This window comes from Lactuca serriola, chromosome 5 (genome assembly GCF_051521515.1).
Source record: "Lactuca serriola cultivar US96UC23 chromosome 5, Lser_US96UC23_V15, whole genome shotgun sequence".
In the NCBI taxonomy this organism is placed as follows: domain Eukaryota; kingdom Viridiplantae; phylum Streptophyta; class Magnoliopsida; order Asterales; family Asteraceae; genus Lactuca; species Lactuca serriola.
Window position 1 is genome coordinate 263,911,549 of NC_136412.1, and position 18,402 is coordinate 263,929,950.

The window sequence follows — 18,402 nt, forward strand, 5'->3', positions numbered from 1 at the left end:
ATATAAAGAATGCCGAAATCCGAGCTATAACGAAGAAGTTATGGCCCGCCGAAGTTTTACGGCAAAACCGGCACGACACCGGGAGACGTAAATAGTGAATTTACGATAGAAGACTTTTTAGCCTTATCAATCTAAACAAAAGTCGTAGAATATGTTAAACTAAGAACATCGATAAAAAGAACGCCCAAATCTGACTTCGTATGAAGAAGTTATGATTTTTCTAAGATTCGGCTTAGCAGTGCACGGCCTGAAACTCGAATTTTAGTTCGAGCGGTTTTTGGCTTACGCAACGTAAATGAGAGTTGAAGATCTCATTAATAGGAAATCAACGGTAAAAAGACAGACAAAAACAGAGTCCGTATGTAGAAGTTATTAATTTTACGCAGACGTTTAACAGTATAATCTCCTTGTACTGTTAAATTTAAGATCGATCGAGAATTGGCTGACGGTGTCAAAATGAAAGTTGTAGATCTTATTATTACCTACGCGTGGATATAAAGAACGTCAAAAACGGAGGTCGTATGTGAAAGTTACGGATTTTAGAAGTCGGAAGTGTGCTGTGCGAAAATGGGTGATGTGGCACAATCTTGGCCATTGCTTTCTCCCCAAGGCTTGCCACCAGATGGTGACATGTGGCACCAAGTTCAGCCACATTTCACCCTATAAATACCACCTCTCCCACCCTCATTTTCTTCACACCTTTCTCATTCTTTCTTCTCTTTACTCTCTCTCTCTCTAGAACCTCTCTCTAGCCCCGAAATCCCCCGAAAAGCCTAGGGAACCTCCCTAGCACGAGGCGGAAGCCCCGGAGTGCTCGAAGGCTCCGAGAAGAAGAGCTTTTCGGCTCGGGAACGCTGCTCCAAGCAAAGCCCGGTTTTCTATAAAACCCGCTGTAAGTGAGCTACGCCTACGCTATTTTTAATATAGCTTTTATTTAATTATAGTAACGTTATTAGGAACTTATAATAAATACTTGGGCTATTATTATGGGTTATATAAGTATTTTTTTGACGCTTATATAATAATAATAATAATAGCTAGACTATTAATTAGTCTCGACGAATAATAAACTAAACTCTAGTGGTAATAATACTAGGTTTCGTCGAAGAAAATTCTTTTTAAGAAGCGAAGCGCTGTCTGAGTTCGGAATCACCACCTTTTCAGGTGAGTGTATATTTACTTTCAACTTACACATAGATATGAAGTATTTAATATAAATTACGTGCTATTTGTGCATATTATCTGAATACTTGCTATCTATGCTGGATGAACGTTTTATACATGTTTTCAAAGATTTAAACTGTATATGTATTTTATATCTACAAAATGTGTTGGGTAAAACATGGGTAGATGTAATAGTTGCTGTGTGACAAAATAAAATAATGAGAGGCCTCGTTATAGATGTTATTGATGATCCAGTCATCTAGCGGAGTATAGATGACGACCACGGACTATTCTAGACAGTCCAGTGGAACACTAGCAGGCTCGCAACCTATAGGTGTTTATTTGAACTGTGTGTTTATTTGAACTGTGTGCTCACCAGATGTACTCCATCCCCCACATGGTTGCCTATTAGGACATTTATTGCTGAGGAATCCCCTTAGTAGTAGTGTCCGTCCCGATGATGATCCTTAGGCTAGGTCCCTTATGATAGGTGTTTAGGGACGTAAAGTGAGGATAACGGGAATGGGTAATCGGGTTATTGTTGATTGATGAAATTAATAAACTATTTCTTGTGGGTTGAAAACCCTATGTGCTCACCAGGCTCCCAAGCCTGACCCACTCAGTTTTATGTATTACAGGTAGTGGCGCTTGAGCATATATATGATGTTTGGACGAGGGATTACGGATATAGGCCTATAGATATGAAATAATGTAGTAAGGCTTGTATTGTACTGTTTATGCTTTTGATCTGTACGAACATGACATCCCGAGTCTTTTAATGAAATACATTTCTATGGAAATTCTTTTGATAAATCTTTATCATATTATTGTTTTGGGACAAATTCCGCAACACTTTTATTTAAAATGTTACTCTGATTTTTAAACAAAGCATAAACAAACTGGTCTTTTCTGGCCGTGATTTTGGGGATGTCACAGTTGGTATCAGAGCATTAGTTTAAGCGAACTAGGAATTTGTAGGATTTCTAGACTTAAACTTAGAATGCTAAGTGATGATTGTGAGGTGTGAGCACTAGCCTATTTTAGGAATTGTGCGTAAAATGCTTTTATGTGCTAAATGCTTTGTGCATAATATGCTGTTAATTGTTCGGATCTATGGTCTGTTGCCGACCGGATCTGGAAACTTTATGTGTTTAGGATTCTAAACGTACGACTACGCTATTAGAACTAGCATGTAAATGTTTCGGAGTGATAAGGACGATTTAAAACGTCTCTCCTAAATAAAGATCTAAATTCACCTTATTCGGTGTATAGATCAAGATGGCAAGGACCCATAGCGGAAACGTAAACGCAAATGGGAACAGACACCAACCCCCCGTGATCGAGCAAATACCAGTTGTGGAAGCCGCTGTCGGACCAATAACGATGGCCGGAGTGCAAGCGATGATCCAGGCTATGTTGGATCGTCAAATGGAGGAAACTAGACGTTTGCTCCAGCAAAATCGAGAGGAAGGCACTATTCAAATCGAACAGCCCGAGTTGAACGAAGGGCAGACTGAGGAAGGAGACTACAGTGGAACTGTTGGTCAAGTCAACCAACCAATAGTTCAAGAAAATAACCAAGATGACGGATTCGAGAGAAATGGATGCAAGTACAAGGATTTTCAGACTTGCAAGCCATCGACTTTCACGGGAAAGGAAGATCCAATCGGAGTCATGGATTGGATCTCGGAGATGGAGTTAGCTTTCATGACATGCGGTTGCAGAGGAAAGCTACAGACCACATTTGCAGTACGTCAGTTTCGAGGAGGCGCTGTACGTTGGTGGAATACCTTGGGGAAGACTTTAAGCCCCAACAAGCCCCTGCAACTGACATGGGCAGAATTTCTGGTGCAATTCAAACGAAAATACTGCTCGGCTCAAAACCTGCTAGAGTTAGAGAACCAGTTTCTAACCTTGAAGAAGGGAAGCATGTCAATCGATGAATACACGAACAACTTCACAGAAAAGATGGAGTTTGCCTTGCGTCTTGTTCCGGATGAGCTGACGAAAATTGATAAGTACGCAAAGGGACTTCCATGGGAGTACGCGGTGCCAGTACGTCAGGCACCTACTTTGGAGGCAGCTATCTGGGCTGCCAAGTCTGTGGAGGACATGATTAAGGGAAGAGCTGCCAGCAAAATCGAGGTTGGCGAGAAGAGGAAATTTGAAGGGTCTGCTAAACCCAACAAAAAGAAGAGCAAGTTCGGTTCAAAAAAATTCGGGGGAGGAAACGAATTTAAATGGTGCGAGAAGTGCAAGAAGAAGCACTCGGGAAAATGTGGCGATGAAGTAACCTGCTACAAGTGTGGGAAAACAGGGCACTATGCCAATGAGTGCACCACCAACAAGAAGGTGTGCTACGAGTGTCGTGAAGAAGGGCATATTGCTAAGGATTGCCCAAGGAAGAAAGATGCGGGAAGGCCCAACATACCACCAAAGCCAAAGGCGAGAGCCTTTCAGATGACGCTCGAGGCTGCGAAGGAGGCAGCAGACGTCGCTTCAGGTACCTTTCTTGTAAATGGTTTTCCTGCAAATATACTATTTGATTCCGGAGCCAATTACTCCTTTGTGTCGCATAAATTTGGTGGAAGATTAGCATTGCCTGTAGAAAAACTAGATAATGCTCTGATTGTAGAAGTTGCCAGTGGCAAACTCGTACCTGTTAGTAATCGTATTAGGAACATCGTCATTGACCTAAACGGAAACGAATTCCATGAGGAACTATTACCCATAGAGTTAAACGGTTTCGACATCGTTTTGGGTATGGATTGGCTTAGCGCCAACGATGCCGAGATATTATGCCAAAAGAAGATAGTTAGGATAAACCCACCCGGAAAGGAATCATTTATGGTGTACGGGGACAAACGCAGAGTAACTTCTGGAATCATCTCCCTGATGAAAGCCAGGAAATGTTTGTCCAAAGGATGTGCATCATACTTGGCATTCGTAATCGATGCTAAGAAAGAAAAGAAAGAGGTGCAGAATATACCGGTTGTGTGCGATTATCCGGAAGTCTTTCCCGAAGATCTTCCCGGATTACCACCTGATAGACAAGTGGAGTTTCGTATAGACTTGTTACCAGGAACAACACCGATAGCAAAGCCACCTTACCGATTAGCACCGACGGAGATGAAGGAGCTCATGACACAACTTCAGGAGTTGTTGGACAGCGGATTCATTCGACCTAGTTCATCACCCTGGGGAGCTCCGGTGTTATTCGTGAAGAAGAAGGACGGAAGCATGAGGATGTGCATAGACTACCGAGAGCTGAATAAGGCAACGGTGAAGAACAAGTATCCATTGCCGAGGATTGATGACCTATTCGATCAGCTGCAAGGTTCGAGCTACTTCTCAAAGATCGATCTTAGGTCAGGATATCATCAGCTGAAGGTAAGAGAGCAGGATATTGAGAAGACTGCATTCAGAACAAGATATGGACACTACGAGTTCTTGGTTATGTCATTCGGACTAACCAATGCTCCCGCAGCATTCATGGATTTGATGAATAGGGTCTGTAAACCATTCCTCGATAAATCTGTGATAGTGTTCATCGACGACATTCTTATTTACTCGAAAAGCCAGGAGGAGCATGGCAAGCATCTACGAGAAGTGTTGGAGGTGTTAAAGAAGGAGAAGCTTTTTGCGAAGTTCTCCAAATGCGACTTCTGGATACGGGAAGTCCAATTCTTGGGTCATGTTGTTAACCAAGAAGGAATAATGGTTGACCCCGCCAAGATCGAGGCTGTAATGAAGTGGGAACGTCCGAAGAGTCCCACGGAGGTTCGAAGCTTTCTAGGATTAGCCGGATATTACCGACGATTTATCCAAGGCTTTTCTTCGATAGCTGCTCCATTAACAGCTTTGACCCATAAAGGAGCTACGTATACATGGAGTGAGAAACACGATGAGGCGTTCGAGAAGCTAAAGAAGAAGTTATGTGAAGCACCGATACTTTCTCTACCCGATGGAGTTGAAGATTTCGCGGTTTATAGTGATGCATCTGGAGTCGGGTTGGGTTGTGTTCTGACCCAAAGAGAAAAGGTGATAGCATACGCATCTCGACAATTGAAAGAGCACAAAAGGAACTACCCCACTCATGATCTGGAGTTGGCAGCGGTAGTATTTGCCTTAAAGATATGGAGGCATTACCTCTATGGCACGAAGTGTAAGCTCTTCACTGATCATAAGAGTCTCCAGTATCTCTTTAATCAGAAGGAGTTGAACATGAGGTAACGACGCTGGCTAGAGCTTCTCAAGGACTACGACTGTGAGATACTTTACCACCCAGGTAAAGCAAATATTGTTGCTGATGCTCTCAGTCGGAAAGTCAATCTTGAAAGAAAAAGGCCAAGAGCGTTAAGAATTGAAGTCGTCTCGACGATTGTGGAAAGTATCAGGAAAGCTCAAGAAGAAGCCTTAGAAAAGAATGACCGAAAGGAAGAACGTTTGGGAAAAACGTTAGTGTTCGGTACAAACAGTCGAGGACTGAAGGTATTCCAAGATCGAATCTGGGTACCTAAGATGGGAGGAATAAGAGATCTTCTAATGGAAGAAGCACACAAGACCATGTACTCGATTCATCCCGGTAGCACTAAAATGTATAGGGACCTAAAACCCTACTACTGGTGGCCGACGATGAAGCTTGATGTTGCGAAGTATGTGGCCGAGTGCGTAACATGCGCGAGGGTTAAGGCACAACATCAGAAACCGTATGGGAGTTTAGAACCTTTACCTGTACCCATGGGTAAATGGGAAGACATCACCATGGATTTTGTGACTAAACTGCCCAGAACGAAGAACGGACACGACATGATTTGGGTAGTCGTGGATCGTTTCACCAAGAGTGCACACTTCATAGCCGCCAACGAGAAGTGGTCTATGGATAAGCTCGCAAACGCTTACATGAAGGAAATTGTAAGACTTCACGGTGTCCCTCTTACGATTGTGTCAGATCGTGATAGTCGTTTCACGTCAAGGTTTTGGAGGAGTCTACAAGAGGAGTTGGGTACAAAGTTGTGTTTGAGTACTGCTTACCATCCGCAAACTGATGGTCAGAGCGAAAGAACGATTCAGACGCTGGAAGATATGTTGAGAGCATGTACCCTCGAATTCCAAGGGAATTGGGACGAGCACTTACCTCTAGTAGAATTTTCCTACAACAATAGTTTTCACTCGAGCATCAAGATGGCACCTTATCAGGCCTTGTATGGACAGAAGTGTCGTACGCCGTCTTGTTGGCTTGAAGCCGGAGAGAAGCAGTTTATGGGCCCCGAGATAGTCCATGAGACTGCTGAGAAATTGAAGGTGATTAGGGAAAGAATGTTAGCAGCTCAGGATCATCAGAAGAGCTATGCTGACAAGAAAAGACGACCGATAACCTTCGAAGTTGGGGATTCCGTTTTACTTAAAGTCTCACCGTGGAAGGGACTTATACGATTTGGGAAACGAGGAAAGTTGAGTCCAAGGTTTATTGGACCGTTCAAAGTTCTTCAGAAGATTGGGAACCAAGCTTACAAGCTGGAATTGCCCGAAGAACTCAATGGTATTCATAACACCTTCCATGTGTGTTATTTGAGGAAATTCATGGGAGATGTTCCCGACATAATTCCAATCTCGGAATTAAGGATGGATGAGAATAAAAGGCTGATCGAAGAGCCTGAGGCAATTATTGACCGTAAGACTAAGAAGCTACGACGCAAGATGGTCAACTTGGTGCTAGTCCGATGGAAACATTCGAATGGGCCGAATCTCACTTGGGAAACAGAGGATGACATGATGAGTCGCTATCCACATCTGTTTGCTGATGCATGATTCCGGGACGGAATCATCCTAAGGGGGAGAGAATTGTAACGCCCGGGTTTTCAGGGCTAAGCATTTTTGTCAATGTAATAGTCTAGGTCAACTATTGTAACTCTTTTTGAAGTAATAAATATAAAATATTTGAGTATTATGTGAATTATGTGTGTTTATGTGTTTATTATTTAATTATAAATGTATAATTAATAAAGAATAAAAATGAGCGTCAAAATTAAAGTGTGAGATAATCCTGATATCTCTACATAAAGTTGTAGAATACTTCTCAAGGTTTCCGTACATATAAAGAATGCCGAAATCCGAGCTATAACGAAGAAGTTATGGCCCGCCGAAGTTTTACGGCAAAACCGGCACGACACCGGGAGACGTAAATAGTGAATTTACGATAGAAGACTTTTTAGCCTTATCAATCTAAACAAAAGTCGTAGAATATGTTAAACTAAGAACATCGATAAAAAGAACGCCCAAATCTGACTTCGTATGAAGAAGTTATGATTTTTCTAAGATTCGGCTTAGCAGTGCACGGCCTGAAACTCGAATTTTAGTTCGAGCGGTTTTTGGCTTACGCAACGTAAATGAGAGTTGAAGATCTCATTAATAGGAAATCAACGGTAAAAAGACAGACAAAAACAGAGTCCGTATGTAGAAGTTATTAATTTTACGCAGACGTTTAACAGTATAATCTCCTTGTACTGTTAAATTTAAGATCGATCGAGAATTGGCTGACGGTGTCAAAATGAAAGTTGTAGATCTTATTATTACCTACGCGTGGATATAAAGAACGTCAAAAACGGAGGTCGTATGTGAAAGTTACGGATTTTAGAAGTCGGAAGTGTGCTGTGCGAAAATGGGTGATGTGGCACAATCTTGGCCATTGCTTTCTCCCCAAGGCTTGCCACCAGATGGTGACATGTGGCACCAAGTTCAGCCACATTTCACCCTATAAATACCACCTCTCCCACCCTCATTTTCTTCACACCTTTCTCATTCTTTCTTCTCTTTACTCTCTCTCTCTCTAGAACCTCTCTCTAGCCCCGAAATCCCCCGAAAAGCCTAGGGAACCTCCCTAGCACGAGGCGGAAGCCCCGGAGTGCTCGAAGGCTCCGAGAAGAAGAGCTTTTCGGCTCGGGAACGCTGCTCCAAGCAAAGCCCGGTTTTCTATAAAACCCGCTGTAAGTGAGCTACGCCTACGCTATTTTTAATATAGCTTTTATTTAATTATAGTAACGTTATTAGGAACTTATAATAAATACTTGGGCTATTATTATGGGTTATATAAGTATTTTTTTGACGCTTATATAATAATAATAATAATAGCTAGACTATTAATTAGTCTCGACGAATAATAAACTAAACTCTAGTGGTAATAATACTAGGTTTCGTCGAAGAAAATTCTTTTTAAGAAGCGAAGCGCTGTCTGAGTTCGGAATCACCACCTTTTCAGGTGAGTGTATATTTACTTTCAACTTACACATAGATATGAAGTATTTAATATAAATTACGTGCTATTTGTGCATATTATCTGAATACTTGCTATCTATGCTGGATGAACGTTTTATACATGTTTTCAAAGATTTAAACTGTATATGTATTTTATATCTACAAAATGTGTTGGGTAAAACATGGGTAGATGTAATAGTTGCTGTGTGACAAAATAAAATAATGAGAGGCCTCGTTATAGATGTTATTGATGATCCAGTCATCTAGCGGAGTATAGATGACGACCACGGACTATTCTAGACAGTCCAGTGGAACACTAGCAGGCTCGCAACCTATAGGTGTTTATTTGAACTGTGTGTTTATTTGAACTGTGTGCTCACCAGATGTACTCCATCCCCCACATGGTTGCCTATTAGGACATTTATTGCTGAGGAATCCCCTTAGTAGTAGTGTCCGTCCCGATGATGATCCTTAGGCTAGGTCCCTTATGATAGGTGTTTAGGGACGTAAAGTGAGGATAACGGGAATGGGTAATCGGGTTATTGTTGATTGATGAAATTAATAAACTATTTCTTGTGGGTTGAAAACCCTATGTGCTCACCAGGCTCCCAAGCCTGACCCACTCAGTTTTATGTATTACAGGTAGTGGCGCTTGAGCATATATATGATGTTTGGACGAGGGATTACGGATATAGGCCTATAGATATGAAATAATGTAGTAAGGCTTGTATTGTACTGTTTATGCTTTTGATCTGTACGAACATGACATCCCGAGTCTTTTAATGAAATACATTTCTATGGAAATTCTTTTGATAAATCTTTATCATATTATTGTTTTGGGACAAATTCCGCAACACTTTTATTTAAAATGTTACTCTGATTTTTAAACAAAGCATAAACAAACTGGTCTTTTCTGGCCGTGATTTTGGGGATGTCACAGTTGGTATCAGAGCATTAGTTTAAGCGAACTAGGAATTTGTAGGATTTCTAGACTTAAACTTAGAATGCTAAGTGATGATTGTGAGGTGTGAGCACTAGCCTATTTTAGGAATTGTGCGTAAAATGCTTTTATGTGCTAAATGCTTTGTGCATAATATGCTGTTAATTGTTCGGATCTATGGTCTGTTGCCGACCGGATCTGGAAACTTTATGTGTTTAGGATTCTAAACGTACGACTACGCTATTAGAACTAGCATGTAAATGTTTCGGAGTGATAAGGACGATTTAAAACGTCTCTCCTAAATAAAGATCTAAATTCACCTTATTCGGTGTATAGATCAAGATGGCAAGGACCCATAGCGGAAACGTAAACGCAAATGGGAACAGACACCAACCCCCCGTGATCGAGCAAATACCAGTTGTAGAAGCCGCTGTCGGACCAATAACGATGGCCGGAGTGCAAGCGATGATCCAGGCTATGTTGGATCGTCAAATGGAGGAAACTAGACGTTTGCTCCAGCAAAATCGAGAGGAAGGCACTATTCAAATCGAACAGCCCGAGTTGAACGAAGGGCAGACTGAGGAAGGAGACTACAGTGGAACTGTTGGTCAAGTCAACCAACCAATAGTTCAAGAAAATAACCAAGATGACGGATTCGAGAGAAATGGATGCAAGTACAAGGATTTTCAGACTTGCAAGCCATCGACTTTCACGGGAAAGGAAGATCCAATCGGAGTCATGGATTGGATCTCGGAGATGGAGTTAGCTTTCATGACATGCGGTTGCAGAGGAAAGCTACAGACCACATTTGCAGTACGTCAGTTTCGAGGAGGCGCTGTACGTTGGTGGAATACCTTGGGGAAGACTTTAAGCCCCAACAAGCCCCTGCAACTGACATGGGCAGAATTTCTGGTGCAATTCAAACGAAAATACTGCTCGGCTCAAAACCTGCTAGAGTTAGAGAACCAGTTTCTAACCTTGAAGAAGGGAAGCATGTCAATCGATGAATACACGAACAACTTCACAGAAAAGATGGAGTTTGCCTTGCGTCTTGTTCCGGATGAGCTGACGAAAATTGATAAGTACGCAAAGGGACTTCCATGGGAGTACGCGGTGCCAGTACGTCAGGCACCTACTTTGGAGGCAGCTATCTGGGCTGCCAAGTCTGTGGAGGACATGATTAAGGGAAGAGCTGCCAGCAAAATCGAGGTTGGCGAGAAGAGGAAATTTGAAGGGTCTGCTAAACCCAACAAAAAGAAGAGCAAGTTCGGTTCAAAAAAATTCGGGGGAGGAAACGAATTTAAATGGTGCGAGAAGTGCAAGAAGAAGCACTCGGGAAAATGTGGCGATGAAGTAACCTGCTACAAGTGTGGGAAAACAGGGCACTATGCCAATGAGTGCACCACCAACAAGAAGGTGTGCTACGAGTGTCGTGAAGAAGGGCATATTGCTAAGGATTGCCCAAGGAAGAAAGATGCGGGAAGGCCCAACATACCACCAAAGCCAAAGGCGAGAGCCTTTCAGATGACGCTCGAGGCTGCGAAGGAGGCAGCAGACGTCGCTTCAGGTACCTTTCTTGTAAATGGTTTTCCTGCAAATATACTATTTGATTCCGGAGCCAATTACTCCTTTGTGTCGCATAAATTTGGTGGAAGATTAGCATTGCCTGTAGAAAAACTAGATAATGCTCTGATTGTAGAAGTTGCCAGTGGCAAACTCGTACCTGTTAGTAATCGTATTAGGAACATCGTCATTGACCTAAACGGAAACGAATTCCATGAGGAACTATTACCCATAGAGTTAAACGGTTTCGACATCGTTTTGGGTATGGATTGGCTTAGCGCCAACGATGCCGAGATATTATGCCAAAAGAAGATAGTTAGGATAAACCCACCCGGAAAGGAATCATTTATGGTGTACGGGGACAAACGCAGAGTAACTTCTGGAATCATCTCCCTGATGAAAGCCAGGAAATGTTTGTCCAAAGGATGTGCATCATACTTGGCATTCGTAATCGATGCTAAGAAAGAAAAGAAAGAGGTGCAGAATATACCGGTTGTGTGCGATTATCCGGAAGTCTTTCCCGAAGATCTTCCCGGATTACCACCTGATAGACAAGTGGAGTTTCGTATAGACTTGTTACCAGGAACAACACCGATAGCAAAGCCACCTTACCGATTAGCACCGACGGAGATGAAGGAGCTCATGACACAACTTCAGGAGTTGTTGGACAGCGGATTCATTCGACCTAGTTCATCACCCTGGGGAGCTCCGGTGTTATTCGTGAAGAAGAAGGACGGAAGCATGAGGATGTGCATAGACTACCGAGAGCTGAATAAGGCAACGGTGAAGAACAAGTATCCATTGCCGAGGATTGATGACCTATTCGATCAGCTGCAAGGTTCGAGCTACTTCTCAAAGATCGATCTTAGGTCAGGATATCATCAGCTGAAGGTAAGAGAGCAGGATATTGAGAAGACTGCATTCAGAACAAGATATGGACACTACGAGTTCTTGGTTATGTCATTCGGACTAACCAATGCTCCCGCAGCATTCATGGATTTGATGAATAGGGTCTGTAAACCATTCCTCGATAAATCTGTGATAGTGTTCATCGACGACATTCTTATTTACTCGAAAAGCCAGGAGGAGCATGGCAAGCATCTACGAGAAGTGTTGGAGGTGTTAAAGAAGGAGAAGCTTTTTGCGAAGTTCTCCAAATGCGACTTCTGGATACGGGAAGTCCAATTCTTGGGTCATGTTGTTAACCAAGAAGGAATAATGGTTGACCCCGCCAAGATCGAGGCTGTAATGAAGTGGGAACGTCCGAAGAGTCCCACGGAGGTTCGAAGCTTTCTAGGATTAGCCGGATATTACCGACGATTTATCCAAGGCTTTTCTTCGATAGCTGCTCCATTAACAGCTTTGACCCATAAAGGAGCTACGTATACATGGAGTGAGAAACACGATGAGGCGTTCGAGAAGCTAAAGAAGAAGTTATGTGAAGCACCGATACTTTCTCTACCCGATGGAGTTGAAGATTTCGCGGTTTATAGTGATGCATCTGGAGTCGGGTTGGGTTGTGTTCTGACCCAAAGAGAAAAGGTGATAGCATACGCATCTCGACAATTGAAAGAGCACAAAAGGAACTACCCCACTCATGATCTGGAGTTGGCAGCGGTAGTATTTGCCTTAAAGATATGGAGGCATTACCTCTATGGCACGAAGTGTAAGCTCTTCACTGATCATAAGAGTCTCCAGTATCTCTTTAATCAGAAGGAGTTGAACATGAGGTAACGACGCTGGCTAGAGCTTCTCAAGGACTACGACTGTGAGATACTTTACCACCCAGGTAAAGCAAATATTGTTGCTGATGCTCTCAGTCGGAAAGTCAATCTTGAAAGAAAAAGGCCAAGAGCGTTAAGAATTGAAGTCGTCTCGACGATTGTGGAAAGTATCAGGAAAGCTCAAGAAGAAGCCTTAGAAAAGAATGACCGAAAGGAAGAACGTTTGGGAAAAACGTTAGTGTTCGGTACAAACAGTCGAGGACTGAAGGTATTCCAAGATCGAATCTGGGTACCTAAGATGGGAGGAATAAGAGATCTTCTAATGGAAGAAGCACACAAGACCATGTACTCGATTCATCCCGGTAGCACTAAAATGTATAGGGACCTAAAACCCTACTACTGGTGGCCGACGATGAAGCTTGATGTTGCGAAGTATGTGGCCGAGTGCGTAACATGCGCGAGGGTTAAGGCACAACATCAGAAACCGTATGGGAGTTTAGAACCTTTACCTGTACCCATGGGTAAATGGGAAGACATCACCATGGATTTTGTGACTAAACTGCCCAGAACGAAGAACGGACACGACATGATTTGGGTAGTCGTGGATCGTTTCACCAAGAGTGCACACTTCATAGCCGCCAACGAGAAGTGGTCTATGGATAAGCTCGCAAACGCTTACATGAAGGAAATTGTAAGACTTCACGGTGTCCCTCTTACGATTGTGTCAGATCGTGATAGTCGTTTCACGTCAAGGTTTTGGAGGAGTCTACAAGAGGAGTTGGGTACAAAGTTGTGTTTGAGTACTGCTTACCATCCGCAAACTGATGGTCAGAGCGAAAGAACGATTCAGACGCTGGAAGATATGTTGAGAGCATGTACCCTCGAATTCCAAGGGAATTGGGACGAGCACTTACCTCTAGTAGAATTTTCCTACAACAATAGTTTTCACTCGAGCATCAAGATGGCACCTTATCAGGCCTTGTATGGACAGAAGTGTCGTACGCCGTCTTGTTGGCTTGAAGCCGGAGAGAAGCAGTTTATGGGCCCCGAGATAGTCCATGAGACTGCTGAGAAATTGAAGGTGATTAGGGAAAGAATGTTAGCAGCTCAGGATCATCAGAAGAGCTATGCTGACAAGAAAAGACGACCGATAACCTTCGAAGTTGGGGATTCCGTTTTACTTAAAGTCTCACCGTGGAAGGGACTTATACGATTTGGGAAACGAGGAAAGTTGAGTCCAAGGTTTATTGGACCGTTCAAAGTTCTTCAGAAGATTGGGAACCAAGCTTACAAGCTGGAATTGCCCGAAGAACTCAATGGTATTCATAACACCTTCCATGTGTGTTATTTGAGGAAATTCATGGGAGATGTTCCCGACATAATTCCAATCTCGGAATTAAGGATGGATGAGAATAAAAGGCTGATCGAAGAGCCTGAGGCAATTATTGACCGTAAGACTAAGAAGCTACGACGCAAGATGGTCAACTTGGTGCTAGTCCGATGGAAACATTCGAATGGGCCGAATCTCACTTGGGAAACAGAGGATGACATGATGAGTCGCTATCCACATCTGTTTGCTGATGCATGATTCCGGGACGGAATCATCCTAAGGGGGAGAGAATTGTAACGCCCGGGTTTTCAGGGCTAAGCATTTTTGTCAATGTAATAGTCTAGGTCAACTATTGTAACTCTTTTTGAAGTAATAAATATAAAATATTTGAGTATTATGTGAATTATGTGTGTTTATGTGTTTATTATTTAATTATAAATGTATAATTAATAAAGAATAAAAATGAGCGTCAAAATTAAAGTGTGAGATAATCCTGATATCTCTACATAAAGTTGTAGAATACGTCTCAAGGTTTCCGTACATATAAAGAATGCCGAAATCCGAGCTATAACGAAGAAGTTATGGCCCGTCGAAGTTTTACGGCAAAACCGGCACGACACCGGGAGACGTAAATAGTGAATTTACGATAGAAGACTTTTTAGCCTTATCAATCTAAACAAAAGTCGTAGAATATGTTAAACTAAGAACATCGATAAAAAGAACGCCCAAATCTGACTTCGTATGAAGAAGTTATGATTTTTCTAAGATTCGGCTTAGCAGTGCACGGCCTGAAACTCGAATTTTAGTTCGAGCGGTTTTTGGCTTACGCAATGTAAATGAGAGTTGAAGATCTCATTAATAGGAAATCAACGGTAAAAAGACAGACAAAAACAGAGTCCGTATGTAGAAGTTATTAATTTTACGCAGACGTTTAACAGTATAATCTCCTTGTACTGTTAAATTTAAGATCGATCGAGAATTGGCTGACGGTGTCAAAATGAAAGTTGTAGATCTTATTATTACCTACGCGTGGATATAAAGAACGTCAAAAACGGAGGTCGTATGTGAAAGTTACGGATTTTAGAAGTCGGAAGTGTGCTGTGCGAAAATGGGTGATGTGGCACAATCTTGGCCATTGCTTTCTCCCCAAGGCTTGCCACCAGATGGTGACATGTGGCACCAAGTTCAGCCACATTTCACCCTATAAATACCACCTCTCCCACCCTCATTTTCTTCACACCTTTCCCATTCTTTCTTCTCTTTACTCTCTCTCTCTCTAGAACCTCTCTCTAGCCCCGAAATCCCCCGAAAAGCCTAGGGAACCTCCCTAGCACGAGGCGGAAGCCCCGGAGTGCTCGAAGGCTCCGAGAAGAAGAGCTTTTCGGCTCGGGAACGCTGCTCCAAGCAAAGCCCGGTTTTCTATAAAACCCGCTGTAAGTGAGCTACGCCTACGCTATTTTTAATATAGCTTTTATTTAATTATAGTAACGTTATTAGGAACTTATAATAAATACTTGGGCTATTATTATGGGTTATATAAGTATTTTTTTGACGCTTATATAATAATAATAATAATAGCTAGACTATTAATTAGTCTCGACGAATAATAAACTAAACTCTAGTGGTAATAATACTAAGTTTCGTCGAAGAAAATTCTTTTTAAGAAGCGAAGCGCTGTCTGAGTTCGGAATCACCACCTTTTCAGGTGAGTGTATATTTACTTTCAACTTACACATAGATATGAAGTATTTAATATAAATTACGTGCTATTTGTGCATATTATCTGAATACTTGCTATCTATGCTGGATGAACGTTTTATACATGTTTTCAAAGATTTAAACTGTATATGTATTTTATATCTACAAAATGTGTTGGGTAAAACATGGGTAGATGTAATAGTTGCTGTGTGACAAAATAAAATAATGAGAGGCCTCGTTATAGATGTTATTGATGATCCAGTCATCTAGCGGAGTATAGATGACGACCACGGACTATTCTAGACAGTCCAGTGGAACACTAGCAGGCTCGCAACCTATAGGTGTTTATTTGAACTGTGTGTTTATTTGAACTGTGTGCTCACCAGATGTACTCCATCCCCCACATGGTTGCCTATTAGGACATTTATTGCTGAGGAATCCCCTTAGTAGTAGTGTCCGTCCCGATGATGATCCTTAGGCTAGGTCCCTTATGATAGGTGTTTAGGGACGTAAAGTGAGGATAACGGGAACGGGTAATCGGGTTATTGTTGATTGATGAAATTAATAAACTATTTATTGTGGGTTGAAAACCCTATGTGCTCACCAGGCTCCCAAGCCTGACCCACTCAGTTTTATGTATTACAGGTAGTGGCGCTTGAGCATATATATGATGTTTGGATGAGGGATTACGGATATAGGCCTATAGATATGAAATAATGTAGTAAGGCTTGTATTGTACTGTTTATGCTTTTGATCTGTACGAACATGACATCCCGAGTCTTTTAATGAAATACATTTCTATGGAAATGCTTTTGATAAATCTTTATCATATTATTGTTTTGGGACAAATTCCGCAACACTTTTATTTAAAATGTTACTCTGATTTTTAAACAAAGCATAAACAAACCGGTCTTTTCTGGCCGTGATTTTGGGGATGTCACAGATTGAATCAAAGTAAGTAACAGTTTCATCAAAAGATACTAACTCAGAATTATATGCAGAAACTGGAATGTTAAAAGATTCAAGAATGTTACGTACCTTGGTAGTCATGGGCGACCTGTCAGTAGTCTTCGAAACGAAGCATTGCCCACACACTTCGTCAGTCTGTTCATCATCTGAATCCTCTACCATCTTTGCATACATCGCTCCATGTGTTGGATTTTTCATCTCTTCATCATCTAAACCCGAAGACCATATTTGATATGTGCCATCCGATTCAGTTTCTCCATGAGCCACCAATGACAAATTCTTCGCTTTCTTCTTTACTTCCTCCAGTTTCTCAGTGTAGTAAGCTTCATCCTTTGTTTTACTTTTCTTTTCTTCCTTCTTCCTCAACAAGCAATCTACTGCCAAATGATTTGCTCCATAGCAATAATGGCAATTAATCCCTGTATCACCTTTCAATATCATCTTCATTTGCTCCATCTCATTCTTCGAATCTATCTTCATTTCTTTCTTCTTTTCATCCAATTTGTTTTTGTTCTCAAAACTACCCTTCGAATCTGATGACTTCTTTGGATTAAAAGGTTTCTTAAAAAATTTCTTTACTCTATTGTTTGAGTAAAATGCAACAGCCTCATCATCAGAATTCATCAGAAAACCTTCTTCTTCATCAGACTTCGATTTTTCATTCTCTCTTTCTGAAACCTTCGAAACTAGTGCCAGTGGTCCACCAAGACTTGCTATTGTTTCCTCAGCTATTTCATTAACTTCATTTTCATGAGATTTTAGTTGATTGTACAAGTCATTCAAAGTCGAAGTATCAAAACTCTGTTGATTTTTCACCATCATACTCACACTTCTCCACTCCTTTCGAAGTCCCATTACAAATATCAAATTGTACTCCATTGGTGACCTTATTATACTATAACGATTACAACGATAGATTAACTCGTTGAACCTATCATAGTATGCTTCAATAGACTCATTTTCTTTTTGTCTGAAATCTTTGAGTTCCACCAGGCATTGTTTCACAGATGTGATCTTCATCTTTTCACTTCCTTGAAATTTGTCTTTGAGATTGTTCTAGATTTCTTTAGCTGTTGTGCATGTTCTGACATAATTATACACAACAGGAGGCAGAGCACCTCTTAATTCCCTCATGCATTTCTTCTCCAGTTGTTTTAAAGGATTGGTTTGATTATCAACTTCTAAACTGCTTGAAGACATACCGATTGGCTGAACTTGTGCAGGTTGATTGATTTCTCCTGAGATGCATTTCCATAACTCTTCATCTAATCCGTTCAAGTAATCTTCCATCCTATCTGCCCACTGATCATAATATTATGGAATAAGCATTGGAATTTTTGTGGATGATCCAAGCAAATGAGAAAATGAAGTCATCGAATTCAGATTGAATGACGCCATTGTTGTACGGACAAAAACTTCAAGATGATACTAAACTTTTGAGAAATTTGAAATCAAATTGTATAATTCAAATCAGAATCACACAACGAACACTCGATTAACAAATATTTTCGCGGAATCAAATCCTAGATTGAGATCAAGAAGAATTTTTCAATTTCAAAAAGGACGGAAGCTTTTCGAATCAAACAATAGATTCAAAAACCTTTTTGATCGTATAAAAATCAGATCACAGAAAGGATTCCCGCTCTGATACCAATTGAAGAGATTTGTAATCGAGTTTAATGATCAATTCACGTAAGAATTAAGAAAGATGAAAAAGATGAACAAAGATTATATTTACTCTCGTGTTCATCTTTTTCATC

At 41.4% G+C, this 18,402-nt stretch overlaps 2 long non-coding RNA genes across 2 annotated transcripts; both read left to right on the forward strand.

Moving 5' to 3' along the window:
* Positions 1-712: 712 nt before the first annotated feature.
* On the forward strand, positions 713-1,929 carry LOC145051601 (uncharacterized). The gene is made up of 3 exons (XR_013683721.1): positions 713-892; positions 1,097-1,164; positions 1,803-1,929. It is a non-coding gene; the product is annotated as an uncharacterized LOC145051601 (long non-coding RNA).
* A 6,041-nt stretch (positions 1,930-7,970) lies between these two features.
* LOC145051603 (uncharacterized) lies at positions 7,971-9,187 on the forward strand. Its single transcript, XR_013683722.1, has 3 exons — positions 7,971-8,150; positions 8,355-8,422; positions 9,061-9,187. It is a non-coding gene; the product is annotated as an uncharacterized LOC145051603 (long non-coding RNA).
* The last annotated feature ends 9,215 nt before the right edge of the window (positions 9,188-18,402 follow it).